Raw genomic sequence first — 19,228 nt, forward strand, 5'->3', positions numbered from 1 at the left:
TCCTTTACAGTAAAAAAAAAAAAAAAATTAAAATATGGAGAGAGTCTTTACTTTGATAGTCTTTAAATGATACTAATAGTGCAATTTTCACTTTATTACTGTCAAGTTGGGAGTTCCTCTTTTGTTTATAGCTGAGTGAGCTCCAATTGGATTAACCCTCTCACAGATAACTATATATTCCGGATAAAACATAAAGGGGAAAAAAAAGCCTATATGAGGGCATTTGGAAAGAGGCCCAGAGCAGGTGGATCCAGGAGGCAAGCTGACACGAGGCAAAGGGAACAGTGAGGTGTGAGTTTCTTGTTTTTATGGCTTTGAGGCTGTTGGCGGGCCTGTCTAAGACATGCTGTACTGCTGACTCGTTGGAACTCAACGGAAAACTCATGCACTTTCTGGCTTGAAAAACCAGAGCTGAGTTTGGGGCAGTCACAGCTGCTGGAAAGTGAGATGGTAAAAGAGGGAACCTGAGTAGGGAGCCCTGCATTATACGTACCTTAGAGTTTGCTATTATGACTAATAGATGACTCTTCTACAAGGAGGCACATTGTAATATCCATTGGGAAAAGGTGCTAAACCAAATTAGCCCTAGACAGTCAATCAATCTAATTCAACATATATGCCATCCTGATGATTATCCAACAGCATGCATATATATATATATATAGGACTTCATGTGCTAACAGAAATACAGCCCTCTCTTCTCAAAATATAAATGATGCATATACATTTAAGGTTTTTGTAGTAGGTTTCCAATTCTGTAACTACAGTTATTGTCTGTCTGGTGATATCTATTTTGATGGGTATATTTTCAGGGTATGGACGTGAAAGTTTATTGACTAGTAAAACAATGTTGCATATTATTTTAAGAAGAAGATACTTCTTTATTCATCTCTTTTTTGCATTTCTAACGTCAATACATTGCTACTGGCTGAGAAACTTTCAGTTTCTGTCATAAATTGCCTCATGGGTCTTGAATTGTTCGTTTGTTTGTTTGTTTGTTTTTATCTGCTACATAACGTGTCCCAAGAATTTGCTAGGTGGCACCTCTCTCTCTGGTTGAACTGCTACTCTGATTTCTAATTCAACTTAATTATATTGTTGGTGCAAAAGTAATTGCTGTTTTTGCTATTAATTTGAATGGTGAAAACCACAATTATCTTTGCACCAACCTAATATTCATTCTTGAAGCTTCTCTGCTTCCTCTGTCAATTTGGAATTTAAGCCTGTAGCTTATAGACAAGTCGACATCCTCTGTTAGACTGCATCCACATGGATCCTAGCCCAATACTGAGTGCAGCAGGGATGTTTAACAATTATTGAATGAATACATGAATCACAATTTAATGTCCTAGAGAAAAGCAGGACAGGGTTAAACAGACTAGAAAGGGAGTGATTTCATGGTCGGAATTTTCTTTGCTAGATCCAGGCATCAGACTTAGCTTTACGACTGTCTATCAGAAGCGCCATACAGTATAATATTTCCTTCCTTCTTTTCTTTGGAATACCATTTTCTCTGGCCTTCAGGGAAACAACAATAACCAAAAAAGTTTTTCTCTTATTTTGCTAAGTGGGTGACAACAGACACTGAAGGCGGACAGACTTGAGGTTAAATTTTGACTCTGCTCCTTATTCATCTGGCCTTTTGCACGTTACCTCTCCTCTCTAAATCTGTCTCCTTCATCTGTAAAGGATGGATTGCTCTGGGGTGTCTCAAGCCTGTAATCCCAGCACTTTGGGAGGCCGAGACGGGCGGATCACGAGGTCAGGAGATCGAGACCATCCTGGCAACACGCGTGGAAACCCCGTTCTCTACTAAAAAATACAAAAACTAGCCGGGCGAGGTGGCGGGCGCTGTAGTTCCCAGCCTTACTCAGGAGGCCTGAGGCAGGAGAATGCGTAAACCCGGTGAGGTGAAGCTTGCAGTGAGCTGGAGATCCGGCCACTGCACTCCAGGCCTGGGCGACAGAGGCAAGACTCCGTCTCAAAAAAAAAAAAAAAAAAAAAAAAACAAGACACAAACCAAAAGTCTGTAGTAAACGAATGCATGGTACATAGTAATGATTATAACTTAGTCTTATTAAGTTTCACTCTGTGCTGGTCACTTCATACGTGTTATTTCAGAAAATCCCCATAGCTGGTAGGTACTATTTTTATGTTCACTTGTGTTACAGATGAAAGAAAACCTAAGACTTGAAGAGTGGTTTTAACTCTAAATCACTGGGGTTCCCATCCAGACTTCTATAGTGAATTCCAAAGTTTGCTTCCATCTCCTTCTCCATGTTGCTTCTTTAGAAGGTGGTCAGGAGACAGGAGCAGCTACCAATATCACCATCATCAACATTATATTGTTTAAGTATCTGATTTGTGAAATTGTAGACCGCCACTTATCTTTATTTTAAAAGGTGACTATCATCAACTTCATAGGACTAATGGTTGGGAGATGGTTAAAGTTGCCATTAATCAAAAGTTAGTGAAGATTTCTATGTGACTATATCTCCTTCATGAAGTTCACAAAACTAAATTTTCACATCACACAAATTAGAGGATTGTTTGGCTTTCCCCCCAGAGAACTGTATTTTAAACCGTTCGCTAACTCTGTATGAATTTATGTCTCCATGTGTTGTCCATGCCCAAAGGAATATAAATCATTGGATTATAAAGACACATGCATACATATGTTTATTGCAGCACTATTCACAATAGGAAAGACATGGAATCAACCCAAATGCCCATCAATGAGAGATCAGAGAAAGAAAATGTGGTACATATACACCATGGAATACTATACAGTCGTAAAAAAGCAGGAGATCATGTACCTTGCAGGGACGTAGATGGAGCTGGAAGCCATTATCTTTAGCAAACCAATACAGGAACAGAAAACCAAATACTACGTGTTTTCACAGGAGCTAAATGATGAGAACACGTGGTAACACAAAGGAAAACAACACACACTGGGGCCGTTAAGAGGGTGGAGGGTAGAAGCGGGGGAGGATCAGGAAAAATAACTAATGGATACTAGGGTTAATATCTGGGTGATGAAATAATCTGTACCAACAACCCCCATGACACCAGTTTACCTGTGTAACAACCTGCCTTGTATTCCTGAACTTAAAAGTTAAAGAAGAAAGATGTTTAGAATGTGCCTAAATCAATAAGAATAAATTTTCACTGGATTTATCATATTCAAAGGACAGGGTTTTTTTTTTGTTGTGTGTTTTGTTTGTTTTGTTTTTATCTCATCTAAAAACACACTGTCAAATTCGAGGGGAGTGTTAACTTAAAGACCTTAGGGGTTGGGTCAATCATGATGACATTTGAGGTCCTGGTTCCAGGAAGTCTAGTTTTATCTGACAGATGGGCCACTCCACTAAAGGGTTGCCCTCACACTTCACCCTTGCTTGGCAAATGCATATAAAAATGGATATCCTGAGAAGTGACATTTTTTTGAACATTATTGTTCATTGTCTTTAAGGATTGCTTCATAGAAGACAAGCTATGCACTTTAACTCCACCTCCTTGCTCCCAGCCTACATTCATCAATTTTCTCTCTCCATAAAGATGTCTTAGCTGTCTCTTGATCTAATTTATGCTTCTGTTCTTATTTGGCAATTTACTTTCCTGGTTTAACATCCCAAACAAACAAGAACAGCTCTTCTGGGAATCCTTCACTGTCTTTATTTTATAGTGTTTCTTAAAGTTTGCATCACAGATCTAAATATTTTGTACCTCTTTATCGAATTATCAAATGCTACCTTAATTTCACACATACTGTGGTGGGGGTGTTTCCTGTTATTAAAAGCTCTGTGAAATTTTGTTTTAGTGTTTCTCATCTGTTAAATATAAAAATTGAACATATTAAGGTTAGGAAAAAAATCTTCAGTAGCTTTGGATTTCTAAAATAAATGCAACTAACTGAAAATTATAAAAGGTCAAGATTGGGTTACTGTTTTTCATAACATTGTTTTGAAATACAGAAAGAAGGTTTTGACTGGTTCCTGGGTGGTGGGGTTCTATATTATCATATTTATGTTTTCCTCTCTCCATCCTTAATTATTAATTTCACAGTATTCTTTTATCTTTGGGTAGGCCCAGTTAGGCCAGGGAGACCCCAAAAAATACCATAAAACATTTCTGGGGCCGGGTGCAGTGGCTAACGCCTGTAATCCCAGCACTTTGGGAGGCCGAGGTGGGTGGATCACTTGAGGTTAGGAGTTTGAGACCAGCCTGGCCAATGTGGTGAAACCCCGTCTCGACTAAAAACACAAAAGTTAGCCAGGCCTGGTGGTGGGTGCCTGTAACCCCGGCTACTCAGGAGGCTGAGGCAGGAGAATCTCTTGAACCTGGGAGGTGAAGGTTGCAGTGAGCTGAGATCATGCCACTGCATTCCTGCCTGGGCAACAGAGCAAGACTCCATTTCAAAAAAAAAAAAAAAAAAAAAAACAAACTTGTATTTTAGTCTTACAGTTTGCATCTGACATGGCAAAAAAATGTGAGAAACTAAGCAGTGTTTTGTAATTCTAGTTTTCTAATTCTACAGCATGAGTTTATTGCAGCAAGGCTACATCTAACTGGTTATTAAGAAGAAGGGGGGTAGATACTTTTCTATTTCAAATGATGGCAAACGGGAATACATACACTTGCAGGCTTCCCTTTTTGGCATTTTCTTTTATTTCACTATAGAAATTATTTCAGACTTTATTTGTTGGATTTAAAATGTTTACCTTGGCTGGACACAGTAGCTCATAGCTGTAATCCCAATACTTTGGGAGGCTGAGGTGGGAGGACTGCTTGAGATCAGGAGTTCAAGACCATAGCTAGACATCATCTCTATGAATTAAAAAAAGTACCCTGGTGTGGTGGCACATGCTGTAGTCCCAGCTACTTGGGAGGCTGAGGTGAAAGGACTGCTTGAACCCAACAGGTCAAGGCTGCAGTGAGCCATGACCACGCCACCGCACTGCTGTCTGAGTGACAGAGCAAGACTCTGTCTCAAAAATAATAGATAAATAAAATTAAAAATTAAGTAAAATAGCTCCCTCTGCGTCCTAAGACCAAAGATCGTGGTCTCTCTGACATTGTTTGTAGGTAAAAGGAAGTTCTTCCCTCATTCTGAAATTGTGAAGAAGACTAGATCTTCAAGCCCCAAAGACACACAAAACCATATAATGGGTCAGGTTTTCTAAAATAGTGTAAAGGTGGTTTCAGAGAACTAGGACTTGGGAACTTGCACCTTTATTCCCCATTTCCTGGAAAACACACTTTGCCAAAATTTGTCGTCCTCGCTAATTTGGGGGCTGCACATCCTTGGCTGCCATTGACTGGTCCAGTAATGGTCAGTTAGAATCTTTCCCTAGGATTTTCCAAACAGGACTAACTAGAACCAAAGGAAAGAGAGAGAGAGGGAGAGAGAGAGAGAGAAAACAGAGAGACCATTATTTTTCTAGTAGTAGAGCTAAAATGTGTACAATTCCTAGGTTGTTAGTGGTTGTGGTGGATGAATTTTAACGGGACCTCCACATCCCTGTTTCTGGTGTTCATTTGCATAATCCCTTCATTTTGAGCATGGGCAGAACCTGGGACTTGATTCTAACCTTCACTGGGCATGACAAAGAGAAGGATGCCACTCTTATGATTCCATTAATTATAGAAGACTCCATCATGGCCTGGTATGGAGAAGTCCCATCCATCATGACCTGGCATTGAGAAGCAAGCTTCCATGAATGCAGCGACCACAAGGAAATGAATTCTAGCAGTGACCAGAGGGAGCTGGGAAGCAGATCCTTCCCCAGTCAAACTTCTGATAAGGATCAAGTCCTGGTTGACAGCTTCATTGTAGGCATATGAAATTCCAGGCAGAAGACCCAGATAAGCCAAGCCGTCATTCTAACCCACAGGAACTCTGAGTTTTATTTATAAAAATGGTTTTACGCTGCTTAGTTTGTGGGAATTTGTTACCTAGCAGCAGACAACTAATAAGATGGCCCCATGTTGCCCACTCTGTAGGGAAAGCTCGTTGGCAGGGTTAGACACAGTTGATGCACAGAGAGAACCAAATCAACGTGACTAGTTTTTAGTTCCAGTTACTTGTGAATCCTAGCTGCATCTTTGCTCTCTCTGTAGCTTAACTTTCCAAACCTTCCATGCATTCTATGATAAACCAGTCCTCTTTTTCCCCTAAGTCAATTTTTTTTTCAGATCTTTTAACCAAGTGAAGCCTAGTGTACTCCGTTCACAAAGCTACAAAGAATAGTCACAAAGAATTAAATCCCATGAATCCTTTCCTTCATTTCCAGGTGAAGGCTGAACCTATGAGATACAAAAACAGCCAGATTAAATGAAAGGGGTTAGATTGTCTTTGGGATGTTTGGAGTCTGAATTTGTTAACCTCCTCTGTGTTTTGGAAAAGCCTAACCATGGAATCATATAGCCAAAACTGCCAGATGTTTCTAGCTATCCTGTGTATCAGGTCATACACAGACATATTTACAAGACTAACTTCATGTTTCATCTTTTAAACGGATATTTAGATGTTGACTATAGGCTAAGTTTAAAAGTAACAGTGTCAAAAACACTGGCTGTACCCATTTGATTTAATTTAATTTCACTTAATTTTATTTATTTTGGCAATTGCCAAATATAACACTTATGGAAAGTCTTGTAGCCCCTTCTATTCTCAAATTATTCCTCTATATTCCTTTTTTTTTTTTTTTTTGCTTTGTTTTGATTTTTTTGTTTTTGAGATGGAGTCTTGCTCTGTCACCCAGACTGGTGCACAGTGGTGCAATCTCAGCTCACTGCAACCTCCGCCTCCTGGGGTTAAGCGATTCTCCTGCCTCAGCCTCCCAAGTAGCTGAGACTACAAGCACGTGCCACCATGCCTGGCTTTTGCCATGTTGACCAGGCTGATCTCGAACTCCTGACCTCAGGTAATATGCCTGCCTCGGCCTCCCAAAGTGTTGGGATTACAGGCACGAGCCACTGCGCCCGGCCTATTCCTCTATTTTATAAAATTTAATATGAGCACAACTGACCTCAATCATGAACATTATTTCATCCTTACCACTGAGGGTTAGCAATAATCTTCTGGTTAAAAAATTCCTAAATGTTTTTCTCAGTCTCCTCATACACAGTGGATAATGGAAGTATTATGAAACACAAAGCCATCATTTCAGCATGGACCATGAGAATTTAGCTTGATTCTCCAAAGTTCCTTAATAACATTATAGGTTTGTAATTTTATGCTTGTTACACCTTTTATTCTTGGACATAACAACATCAGCTCATCTGACGCTTTCCTTTTTCTTTTCTACTCTTCTAATATCAGAATTCTGGAAGTTGGCCTCACTATGATATTGTTTGGTTGTGCTAGTAGCAGTGTTAGTCTCAAAAGAAAGTTCTGGATGGTGAAAAAAAGGAAATGAGTAAATTTCTTCATTAACTGTGTTTCAGTTAATGTACATCAGTGATGTGTACATAAGACTGGGAAGAGATGGAATGTGGAAGCCTTCTCAATTACATTCATCTCTTGGTTACAGTTTCTTTTTAAAATTTTTTTTTAATTTCCATTTTTATTCTAAGTTCAGGGGTACATGTGCAGGATGCGCTGGTTTGTTACATAGGTAAACGTGCCATGGTGGTTTGCTGCACAGATCATCCCACCACCTAGGTATTAAGCCCAGCATCCATTAGCTATTCTTCCTGATGCTCTCCGTCCTCCCACTCCCTACCCTCCGACAGGCCCCAGTGTGTATTGTTCCCCGCAGTGTGCCCATGATTTCTCATCATTCAGCTCCCACTTTTAAGTGACAACATGTGGTATTTAGTTTTGCATTCTTGCGTTAGGTTGATGAGGATAATGGCTTACAGCTCCACACACGTCCCTGCAAAAGACATGATCTTGTTCCTTTTTAAGGCTGCACAGTATTCCATGGTGTATATGTACCACATTTTATTTTATTTTATTTTTTTGAGACATTGAATTTTCTTTTCTTTTCTTTTCTTTTCTTTTCTTTTTTTTTTTTTGATTCAGAGTCTCTCTTTGTCACCCAGGCTGGAGTGCAGAGCATGATCTCAGTTCACTGCAACCTCCACCTCCCAGGTTCAAGCGATTCTCCTGCCTCAGCCTCCTGAGTAGCTGGGATTACAGGCACAAGCCAAAACATCCAGCTAATTTTTGTATTTTTAGTAGAGACAGGGTTTCACCATGTTGGCCAGGTTGGTCTCGAACTCCTGACCTCAAGTGATCCACCTGCTTTGGCCTCCCAAAGTGCTGAGATTACAGGCATTAGCCACCGCCCCTAGCCTCCTACCACAGTTCCTTTATCCAGTCCATCACTGACGGGCATTTAGGTTGATTCCATGTTTTTGCTACTGGGTTATACTTTCTTTTATTAAGTTTGTTCTAAAAGGTGATGAGAGAGATAAACTGTATGAAGATCATCATTTGCTCATTTATTAATTCAGAGATTTACTTAATTATTAACACAGACATATGAACCTCATGCTTAATAAATGCTATTTGATGATAAGTGGGGTCTGGAAATGTGTAGAAAGATTGAAATTCATTATGTAGATGTTACTGTGCAGATCTTTTCTATATCTTCGTTAGAAAGATGCTTCTCTTTCAAGTGGTGTAAGGCGAGACCATATCATGCAATACATCAATGAGATCAATAGATGCTTTGACTCATAACACATTTATTGTTCCTATTACATCAGTGCAGACAATTTGTATCCCCATTTTATAGAGGTAGGGGTTAAAAAATATAAAATCACAAAAACGGTGACCCAGGGCAGAGCTTCTCAAATTGTGTTCCTTAAATACCATTTTTCTGAAATCTCACTGGGTGCTCTCAGAACAAAATATTTCATGAGTAAATAAGGTTAGAAAATGCCCCTCATGGAATTTTATAATAAACATGAACATATATTAAAGGTTCTGGGCTGGGCACGGTGGCTCATGCTTGTAATCCTAGCTCTTTGGGAGGCCGAGGCAGGTGGATCACGAGGTCAAGAGATCAAGACCATCCTGGCCAAGATGGTGAAACCCCGTCTCTACAAAAAATACTAAAGTTAGCCAGGTGTGGTGGTGCATGCCTGTAGTCTCAGCTACTTGGGAGGCTGAGGCAAGAGGATCCTTTGAATCTGGGAAGCGGAGGTTGCAATGAGCCAAGATCACACCACTGCACTCCAGCCTGACGATAGAGTGAGACTCCATCTCCAAAAAAAAAAAAAAAGGTTCTGAGAAACTGAAGTGTATAAAATTATAGTCAAGGAAGGATAGAGAAAGGAGAGAAGGTAAGAAGGAATCTACTGGAAGATTAAGTGAGCGAACTTAATGCTACCAAGGTAGACTCTTTCCCAGGATACCCTAATAAATTTTAGCCCATGCTTGCAAACTCACCTTTTACTTTCCCTCCACTCCCAAAGCTTTGCTCTGAACAGCACTATGAGAAGCTAGACCTAGGGTCATTCATCAATAAAACAAATATGTACTGAGCCTGTGCTTTGTGCCAGTCTGTGTGGTAGGTACTAGAAGCTTGATGTTGAGTTGGAATGATGGATACCACCTGCCCTCTATGAGATGGGATTAGCAGAAAAATAAACAAGCAGTTGCAGTGAAATAGGATGCAGATCACCATCAGGGAAAAGTAAAGGATATTAACAGAGCGCATCAGTGAGGCTAAGGGATGGAGGTGGGCATGGAAGACTTCCTGGAGGAGGTGACACTTAAGCTAAAACCTGAGTGATAGGTTGTTGTTCACCAGATGAAGAAATAGAAGAGAGGTGTCTGTTACAAAAGAGTGGCTTTTGCAGGAGAGAAAGGCTGGAGGGAGATTCTTTCACTATGGCTGGAGATGCCATTGAGAGTGTCGGTTGTTAAGCAGGCCTAGACTGATTGGTAGGAATCAAATTTTGAAAGGCCTTGGAGGATATTTTCTCATGAGAATTTCTTTTAATTGAAATTGGATTTAATTGAATTGGATTACCAATTAAAGTCCCCCCCATCCCCCACCATAGACTGGAATTATGAACGTTAATGGATCTATTAGCTTCAGAGAGTTAAGAAAGCAGCAGTGGTGTGTAGAGCTTCAAAGTGTGTTCTGAGCATTCAGAAGACTCACATCAACTGATTCTATTGAGTGGGATTCAGGAGAATCAAGTTATTTTTAAATAGTTCTGCTTCATCCTAAAACTTTATGAAACTTTTATTTAGCACCTTTCCACTGAAGCCACTGGTAGATCTCCATGCTACCAAATATCAAAGCCAGAGATGCCCACATTTTTGTCCGGCATTTGCTATACTTGAGAGTATTATATGATTGTTCATTTAACAGCAGTCTCTAAATAAGAAAATATTGCAACACATGCTTGATTTTTTTTCAATTAAGTTTAAAATGAATGCAGAAATCTGAGCGCTTACTCCTTTTAAATGGTTTAAATTTAACAATACATTTTGCCTTGTGCAATAAAGAAGCAGCTGTAAATGCAATGAATATTTGTTTATGATGTCTTGGTGGTAATTGGGTTTAGCAAGGCTTGCAAAGAACCGTTTTCTTCAAATGACTTATTGGAAATGTGAAAGGACGACAAGTTTCCTTTCTACAGGCAAGCTTCCTTTCTTCAACCCCAGCGATGATATTATGAATAAATTGCAGAACAGATTTAATACCAAGCATAAAAGACCCTTGTCCCAGATGCATGGACATAACTTATAATTACTATACTATGTAAAGTATGCTATTACTATTTGACTTACATTTGCTATAATTACTGGGTATTATTCTTCAAGTAGCTAGGAATAAATGATCATTAACATGATGTCCTGTGTAATTCTGATATATGATAACTGGCACAATTTTATTTTTCCCTTTGGAGGTAAAGTGCTTAGCTTATAATAACAAATTAAGACTTGGGAGGGGTTGGGGGATTGAAGCCTGCTTTCTAAAGCTAAAATGTTTTGCCGCTTTCATAAAATGCTACTACTTTACTTATTTTCCTTTAACGCGCTTATTTTGACCAGGCTATGTTTTCTAGTGAAGAATCTTGATCCATCAGAACTGACTTTGTCCCAGCTGTAATTGAACTTTTTTTTTTTTTAATTGCTGTGTGAAGACATTCACAGGATGAGACACAATTGTCTTTAATGGTAGAGATCTCACCCGTAACAACGAGGATGACTTTTTTCCAGTGACTGAATTTTCACCTTCAGATCCCAAAGGTCACACAAAGGTAATGTTTTCCTTAAAACATACCTATTAAAGTGACCAGCCTTAACATAAACAAGATCTTTTAAAATGCAGACACCTGAAAAATCCAGGATTTCAATCCTGGCTCCAGTGTTTGAATAGGAAAAGGAGAACCAGGTGTAATGAAATTCCTTTGAAGCGGGACTTCTAACCCTAATTTAAAAGCAGTATTCAGGTTATTTATATTATGCATTTTCCACAAATGGATCCTCGGCTCAGGTTTTCTTATATTATTGGAAAAAAAATTCCACTGGCCAATGATAAAATCCTAACTCTTATGAGTTATCTTTTCCAAGTCTCATGTAATATATTTCTAGTTTAGTTTCATGTAATATATTTCTACTGTGTCATTAGAAGAAAAGAAACCCCCAACCTTTCATGGAACAAACTTTCCCCAACAACATTATCACAATGGCAATGCAAACATTCCTTCCATTTTTTGACAGTTTGACTCAGATATAAAAGTTTATGAATACTTGTTGTTTTCAGATAGGATTTAAATAAATAAGAAAGAGGAATGGAAACTAATGTGTATTAAATGCCTACTATGTGTTGAGTGTGTTTATAGAAATAACTTAGCTATTAGTCACTTTGTTTTTAAGGAGAGAGTTTCGAAAGCCTACTTTCTCAGCCCTATTTTTTATGTGACTTGTGGTTTTCTGAACTTTGCAAGGCTCTTGCAATCTACCTTGTAAATTCACTGAAGGGCTGTTTGTCTCAAGCTGGAACTGCCCAGACATGATGGACATGGAGCCATAAAAGCTGGATGGTTCGGCCGTGTGCGGTGACTCACGCCTGTAATCCCAGCACTTTGGGAGGCTGAGGTGGATGGATCACGAGGTCAGGAGTATGAGACTAGCCTGGCCAACATAGTGAAACCCCGTCTCTACTAAAAATACAAAAAAATACAAACAACAACAAAAAACCCACTAGCTGGACCTGGTGTGGCAGGCACCTGTATTCCCAGCTAATTGGGAGGCTGAGGCAGGAGAAGGCAGGAAGAATACTCGACCTGGAGTGGAGTTTGCAGTGAGCGGAGATCGTGCACTGCACTCCAGCCCTGGGTGGACAGAGTGAGGCTCCATCTCAAAAAAAAAAAAAAAAAAAAAAGAGAGAAGAAAAGCTGAATGTTCTGATTCATTGCAGGTCATCTAGAGATAAACCTGTGTTTCCAGTCCCGGATTAAGACCAACTGACAAGAAATGAATTAACTGAATCTTACCCATTTAAGGATTAGCCCTTATTTTTAGAGATATGGGCTTACTTCCACAAACAGGACTGAAATATAGAGACTCTTGGGAGAGCTCTCCAGGTAAGGACAATATCACATTTTTTTTTTTTCCCTGATAGTATTTGAAGAAGGAAGTAAATACTGTGGAGGAGGTTGCTTAGTTCTTGTTCTTATTTATTCAAATATTTTCTTGATTATAAAAGCAAACATGCTAATTTTAGAAACAAGACATAAAAAAAGAAAATAAAAGTTGGGACCAATGCTGCCATTAGAAATAACACATTCTTTAAGTATAGTATAAATATACTTTCATATTGAGACTCATATAAATATTTTAAAAATTGGGATCATAATACAAGCAACACCAAAAAAATTGACTATGCTTGTATCCTTCTCAGATTTTTATTCACATTGCAATTAGAAAAGCCCCAGAATTTGACTTGAAAAGCTACATAGTCCCAGAGGCAAATATTTTTTTCTGTGTTTTTTTTTTTTTTTTTTTTTTTCCCTGTACATTACTGTGGATATCTTCCAGTGCTATTAAATATATTTGAAAATATGATTTTTCATGGATCCTTAGTATTAAGTTCTTTGGCCATAATACAGTTTATTTAAACATCCCTGCATTGTTGAACATTTCATTTGAAACCAATTTTTCATTATTGTAAATAACACCCTCAGAAAGTCTGAGAGGAACGTCCCAGTCTTGCTCACTGCTGTGTCATAGGGTCTAGCACACTTTGCAGTACAGGTATGGCAAGCACTCAATCAAAAGGCTTTGGATGAATAAATAATTATTTTCTTCTGAATGTCTTCCAGTTCCTTGGTAAATATTTCTAGAAATTGAATTACCTGGTCAAAGTTTATGAACTTTAAAATAAGGTTCCCTGTAGAAACCTGATTTCTTACTTAACATTAGCACCCATGAAAAGAATGGTTTATTTTTCCTGAAGCTTTTTAATAAACAGAAGTATTTACATTGTGTATTATGAACATGGCCTCAAAATCCTCCTACAACACTGGAAACCCTTCTGATCTTCAAATGCTACCTGCCAGACAAAAATCAAATCAATTTTATCTTCTTTTTAAAAATTTTTCTTTAATCATTTTTTACAATTTCTTCTCTTGAACTCCTTAAAACTCTCAGTAATGGTTATTCTATACTTCCTTTCCAAGTTGTTATTTACTTATGCTATTTAAAAGATAGTATAGGAAAAGAAAAAAAGAATCTGTGTATGTGTTTTGATTTTTGGTGTCTTATTATTATTATTATTTTGCCAGTATTTCATGTGGCAATATTTTATCTCTTCAACTAGACTGTAGGTTCATTGAAGAATGGAGAGTGTAGTGACTGAGAGCACAGGTTTTAGAGTCCTTTAATGTGCCTAACACTTAATGGCTCTCTGACTTCATGTGAGTAACTTAGTCCTTAGTTTTCTCATCTGTCAATGGGGCTAATGATACCACCCTCTCGTGATTGTTTTAAGGCTCAAATGAGAAAATGTGCTTGGCACAGAGTCTGGCATACATTAAGTGCTGAACAGGTTTTATAACCTTGTGGTTGTCTGGAAGAACATAGACATCATTTTGGAGATTATTGCTTGACTCAATATAATGAAAACATGACCTGCAGGATGGTATTTCCGGCCCTGTCAGAAACAAATGAATGGGAACTGGGAAGAGGACAATATATTTTCTGGTATTTACATTCTTACCTCTGGGATGTGCACCATTACCATGACAGACAAATCTAGGATTCTTTTAGGTGTCTCAGTAGTAATCTGTACCAGAAAAATGGGAAGACAAGAATAGTTAGTGCTGTCAATTGAGTTCTCAAAGGATCTCTGAATGCACCCCTTGAATCAAAGTTCCTACATGGGAACAACACAGGATTCACACTGAGATGACCCTTTCATTGGGAGAAAACATCCTGTTGCATTTCTCCTGGTGTTTTTCAGAAACCGTTGGTAATACGTGCATACTGGTTTTGTAATCTGGTACTATTCATTGCTAAGACCTGTTTACCAAGATCTGTTTTGATGAGACTTTGGCAAAGTTTGGTTAGTCATGAGAACCCTGTTTTCCACTCTTTGCATGTGCTGTCAAAGTACACTACTGTTCAACAACTAGGTCAGCTTTAAAGCTCCCTCAGCCTACGTCCCTCTCAGACTTTTATTCTATCCCAAAAATAGAAACCAAACTTACAGCCTAGAAATAGCCATAGTCTCATGGGGAAGGAGCTACGATACTTCTAGACCCATTGATTTATCAGTGATGTTGGGAGGTGAAAAGGCTTTTTGACAAAATAAAACAACTGAAAGTTTAAAGAACTTCCCACTTTTTAATCATAAAAAAGACTAATTTTCAGAAAAGGATGCAAAATCTTTGGCACCAAAAGGATAAAGAAAAAAAGTAGAAAATGGCAAAAGTATCTAAAGACAAAATGAACTCAATTTTATCTTCTTTTAAAAAAATTATCTGAAATAATTAAAACATTTCTCTCCTCTTGAACTCCTTAAAACTCTTAGTCATGGTCAAAAGAAAAGAAAATGGCAAATGTATCTAAAATGTATGTTCTTTAAAGTTAGAATGCATATGATAATAAAGATTTTGAGGTCAAATCTTAGATTTTACATTTCTCTAGTTTGCTTTATAGCAGTAATTAAAAGCTTGAACAAGAAAGGAAGTTTCAACAGGCTTATTTTTTCCTATTAGTTTCAGGTAATTTTTCTCCAGTGGAAAACGTGTGGATGTACACAAGCCATACATAGGTGTCCAGTTTTCACGTGTTGGAATCACTGCAAAGACCTCTAGAATTTGAGAGCTGAGGGGTCGCTGAACATTCACTAGAGAAAAACCCAAGCGAATCTTTGAGATGCAGCCGTAGGGTTGGCATTCACCTTTCAGCGATATCCGTACTTCCCCTATCCCACTTCTTTTCTTCCCCTTTCTTCTATAAAAGTAGCATCACACAGGCAAAAGCAAGTTTATTAGGAATAGAGAGGACATTGCATTTGGGAACAATTTTTGCCTAAGGGAAGGGAGTGCAGAACGGCAGGAAGAAACTTTTAGCCTGTTTTTTAAATGGGTAGGTGTGCTGTTGTTCACAAAAGACTATTTTCCTGGAGGAGAAATTTGTATAGAAAGATAAAACATCAAACTTACGGGACAGTTAAACCCATGTCAAAACTTTTGCTAGGCTATCAGGTGAAAAAGGAAACAACTTTAGGAGGTAGAACTCAGAACACTTGGGAGAAGGCACATTTCCTAAATTGATCAGAGATCTTTTTACATTTGCAGACTTCGTGATCAAAGGTCTTCTTAAAATAGCAGTGGTAATATGCACTGTGCAGGGTCACTCCTAGGGCCATTTCACAGATGTGCAAATAAAATTAGAACAAATTTTTGTGTGGTCTGATTGAGCCTTGTATGTGCGTAGACACTGCCTATAATCTTTCTGTTTACGACCAGATTTAAAATTCCAGAATTTTGAATTAGGATGCCAAAAGAAAAACAAACAAACAAACAAACAACAAAACAGGGAAAATTGTTGCAGTATGGTGCATACCACCACGTAGCAGTTACATGGTGATTCGAATTCTGCAGCTCCGAGGGTTCCACTTGGAGGAATTCCACGTTGTGTTTCCTCTCCTTCCCCTGTTTCCCAAATGATAACACTGAGGCCAAGAGGGGCAAAAGTCTGACACGAACAAACAAACAAACAACAAACAAATAAACAACATAAAACAACTCTTACTAATGACGTGGAAATAACCTGAATTCTCCAAATACCTGTTTGGAGGTAGATGGTGGGCTGTGTTTGAATCTCCTCTCTGCCACTCATTTGTGCAAACTTCAGCGTGTCAGCTAATGCTCCAAACCTGCTGCCTTTTCTGCAAAATGAAGCTAGGACGTAAGGGCTCCTTAAAGAGTTGTTTTAAGGAGCAAACGAAATGTACCGCAAATGGGCATGAAGTGATTACCTTGGTGTCATGTATATAACGGACACTCAAAAAGATGGTGTCGATTTTGATTACCTCTCTCACCTTTAATTGATTATCTTTAATCAATATAAACAGGCCCTTGGGTTGCAGGTGTCTGAAAACACATTCTTGGTCCTTTGGTGACAATCACTACATTTTTAAAAAACGAGATTTTTTTTTTTTTTTTTTTTTTTTTTTTTTGGGACGAAGTCTCGCTCGGTCACCCAGGCTGGAGTGCGGTAGCGCGATCTCTGCTCACTGCAAGCTCCGCCTCCCGGGTTCCCGCCATTCTCCTGCCTCAGCCTCTCGAGTAGCTGGGACTGCAGGCGCCTGAGGCCACGCCCGGTTAATTTTTTAATTTGTTTTTTATTTTATTTTTGGTATTTTTAGTAGAGACGGGGTTTCACCATGTTGCCAGGACGGTCTCCATCTCCTGACCTCGTGATCTGCCTGCCTCGGCCTCCCAAAGTGCTGGGATTACAGGCATGAGCCACCGCTCCTGATCGAAAACGAGACGTCTTTTTTAGAATGGTAAGAAAATCCCATCTTCTGCTACTATTTTTCTAGATTTTGAACTTAATGAATTTGCTCAGAGAGGAGCTTGGGCTACAGTTTGTTGGTGGCTCATCATGGATGATAAGTTAGGAACGGGTGGATATTTTATGATAACATCACAACGACTGCTATAGCTATTGAGCCTGCCTGCGCAATACTTACCAAAAAGACTTGTGTAAATTCAGCATGTATGATCAGAGGACCTGGGCAATACAAAATGTACTTATTGGGGAGCATGTCAATTTACAACGAATGTTTAGTGAAGCTTAACTCCGCTAAAAATAAACTTTAAATGACGTTATAATGGTGCAATGAACATTCATGTACGTGTGTCTTTATGGTAGAATGATCATATACTCAGTAATGGGATTGCTGGGTCAAATGGTAGTTCTGCTTTTAGCTCTTTGGGTAATTGCAGTACTGCTTTCCACAATGATTGAACTAATTTACACTCCCACCAACAGTGTTCCCTTTTCTCTGCGACCTCGCCAGCATGTTATTTTTTGACTTTGTAATAATGGCAGCCAGCTGGGCGTGATGGCTCACACCTACAATCCCAGCACTTTGGGAGGCAGAGGCAGGTGGATCACGAGGTCAGGAGTTCAAGGCCAGCCTGGCCAAGATGGTGAAACCCAGTAGCTACTAAAAATACAAAAATTAGCCAGGTATGATGGCAGGTGCCTGTAATCCCAGTTACTCGGTAGGCTGAGGCAGGAGAATCGCTTGAACCTGGGAGGTGGAGGTTGCAGCGAGCCAAGATAGGCCACTGCACTCTAGCCTGGTGACAGAGCAAGACCCATCTCAATCAATCAATCAATCAATCAATCAATCATGGCAGTCACAAAAAAGAATGAGATCATGTCTCTTATAGGAACATGAATGGAGCTGTAGGCCATTATCCTTAGAAAACTAACACAGGGACAGAAAACCAAATATCATGCGTTCTCACTTGTGAATGGGAGCTAAACCATGAGAACTCATGAACACAAAGAAAGAAACGACAGACATGGGGTCTGCTTGAGGGTGGAGAGTGGTAGGAGAGGAGCCGAAAGGATAACTAACGGTACTTGGCTTAATACCTGGCTGATGAAACAATCTGTACAGCACCCCCCCGTGACACGAGTTTACCTATGTAACAAATCTTCACATAGACCCTCAAACCTAACATCAAAGTTAAAAAATGACATTCTTAGGAAATATCACAAGTATTGTCTCACACAGTTGTCAAAAGGGAAACCTGCACAACCTACTGTGAGAAAGCAGAAAGAGAGGATCCCTGTGTCCAGGAGACCCAGAACAGCTTACATTCAGCTTTGGCTCAGTTAGAGACATTGACTAAGAGGCTGGTTCTCACCTTTTTAAAATATACTTTCTAACTTTTTTTGTTTTAGCATATGCATTTTCTCAACATTTTCTATTTTTTATTTCTTTTTTAAAAATTAATACTTTCACATTTAAATTTTAGATTCAGGGCGTACCTGTGCTTGTTCGTTACGTGGGTATTACATGCATGATGGCGGGGAGTGAGCTTCTCCTGTACCTATCACCCAAACATTGAACATTGTACCCATCAGGTAGTTTTTCAACCCCCACTTTCCTCCCACCCTTCACTCTAACTTCGTTTTTCTTTTGTGAAACATAATAAACACGTGCCTTTTAAATTCATGGACTTTGTTATTATTTTATTTTGTAAACAGAGACGATTTTTTCATCCTTTTAAAAACGTTAAAGTAATTTGCCATTCTTTCCGTATCATCTTTCTCTTAGACTTGTTAATCCTTTTGGCTTTGATTATTGCAAACATTCATGAAATTAGCATTTTAAGTGGCCATTTTCTACAAGTGTCTGTTTAGTTTATAACTGCAAATAAAGCTTGGGGAAAAAATCTTTCTAACAGCTGCTATTATTTTTGTACAGGGTAGAATAATGTCACTTGCACTTGTAGTGAAATCCATTCAATGGTATTTATTTTCTCTGGGACCATAGATCAGATCAAAGGGAAATTGTCTTTTCTGGGTGTGAGACCTACTATTGCCTATGGGATTAGGTTCAAACTCCATAAAACTGACCAAATCCTGCAAAGTTGTTTGTATTCCATCTATACTATTTTATTATAATTACTTACACAAATCTAGATATACCTTCCTTTTTGCCTGCCTGCCTGCCTGCCTTCCCTCCCTCCCTCCCTCCCTCCCTCCCTCCTTTTTCTC

The sequence above is a fragment of the Rhinopithecus bieti genome, unplaced genomic scaffold, assembly GCF_001698545.2.
Source record: "Rhinopithecus bieti isolate Rb0 unplaced genomic scaffold, ASM169854v2 scaffold_13900, whole genome shotgun sequence".
Lineage (NCBI taxonomy): Eukaryota > Metazoa > Chordata > Mammalia > Primates > Cercopithecidae > Rhinopithecus > Rhinopithecus bieti.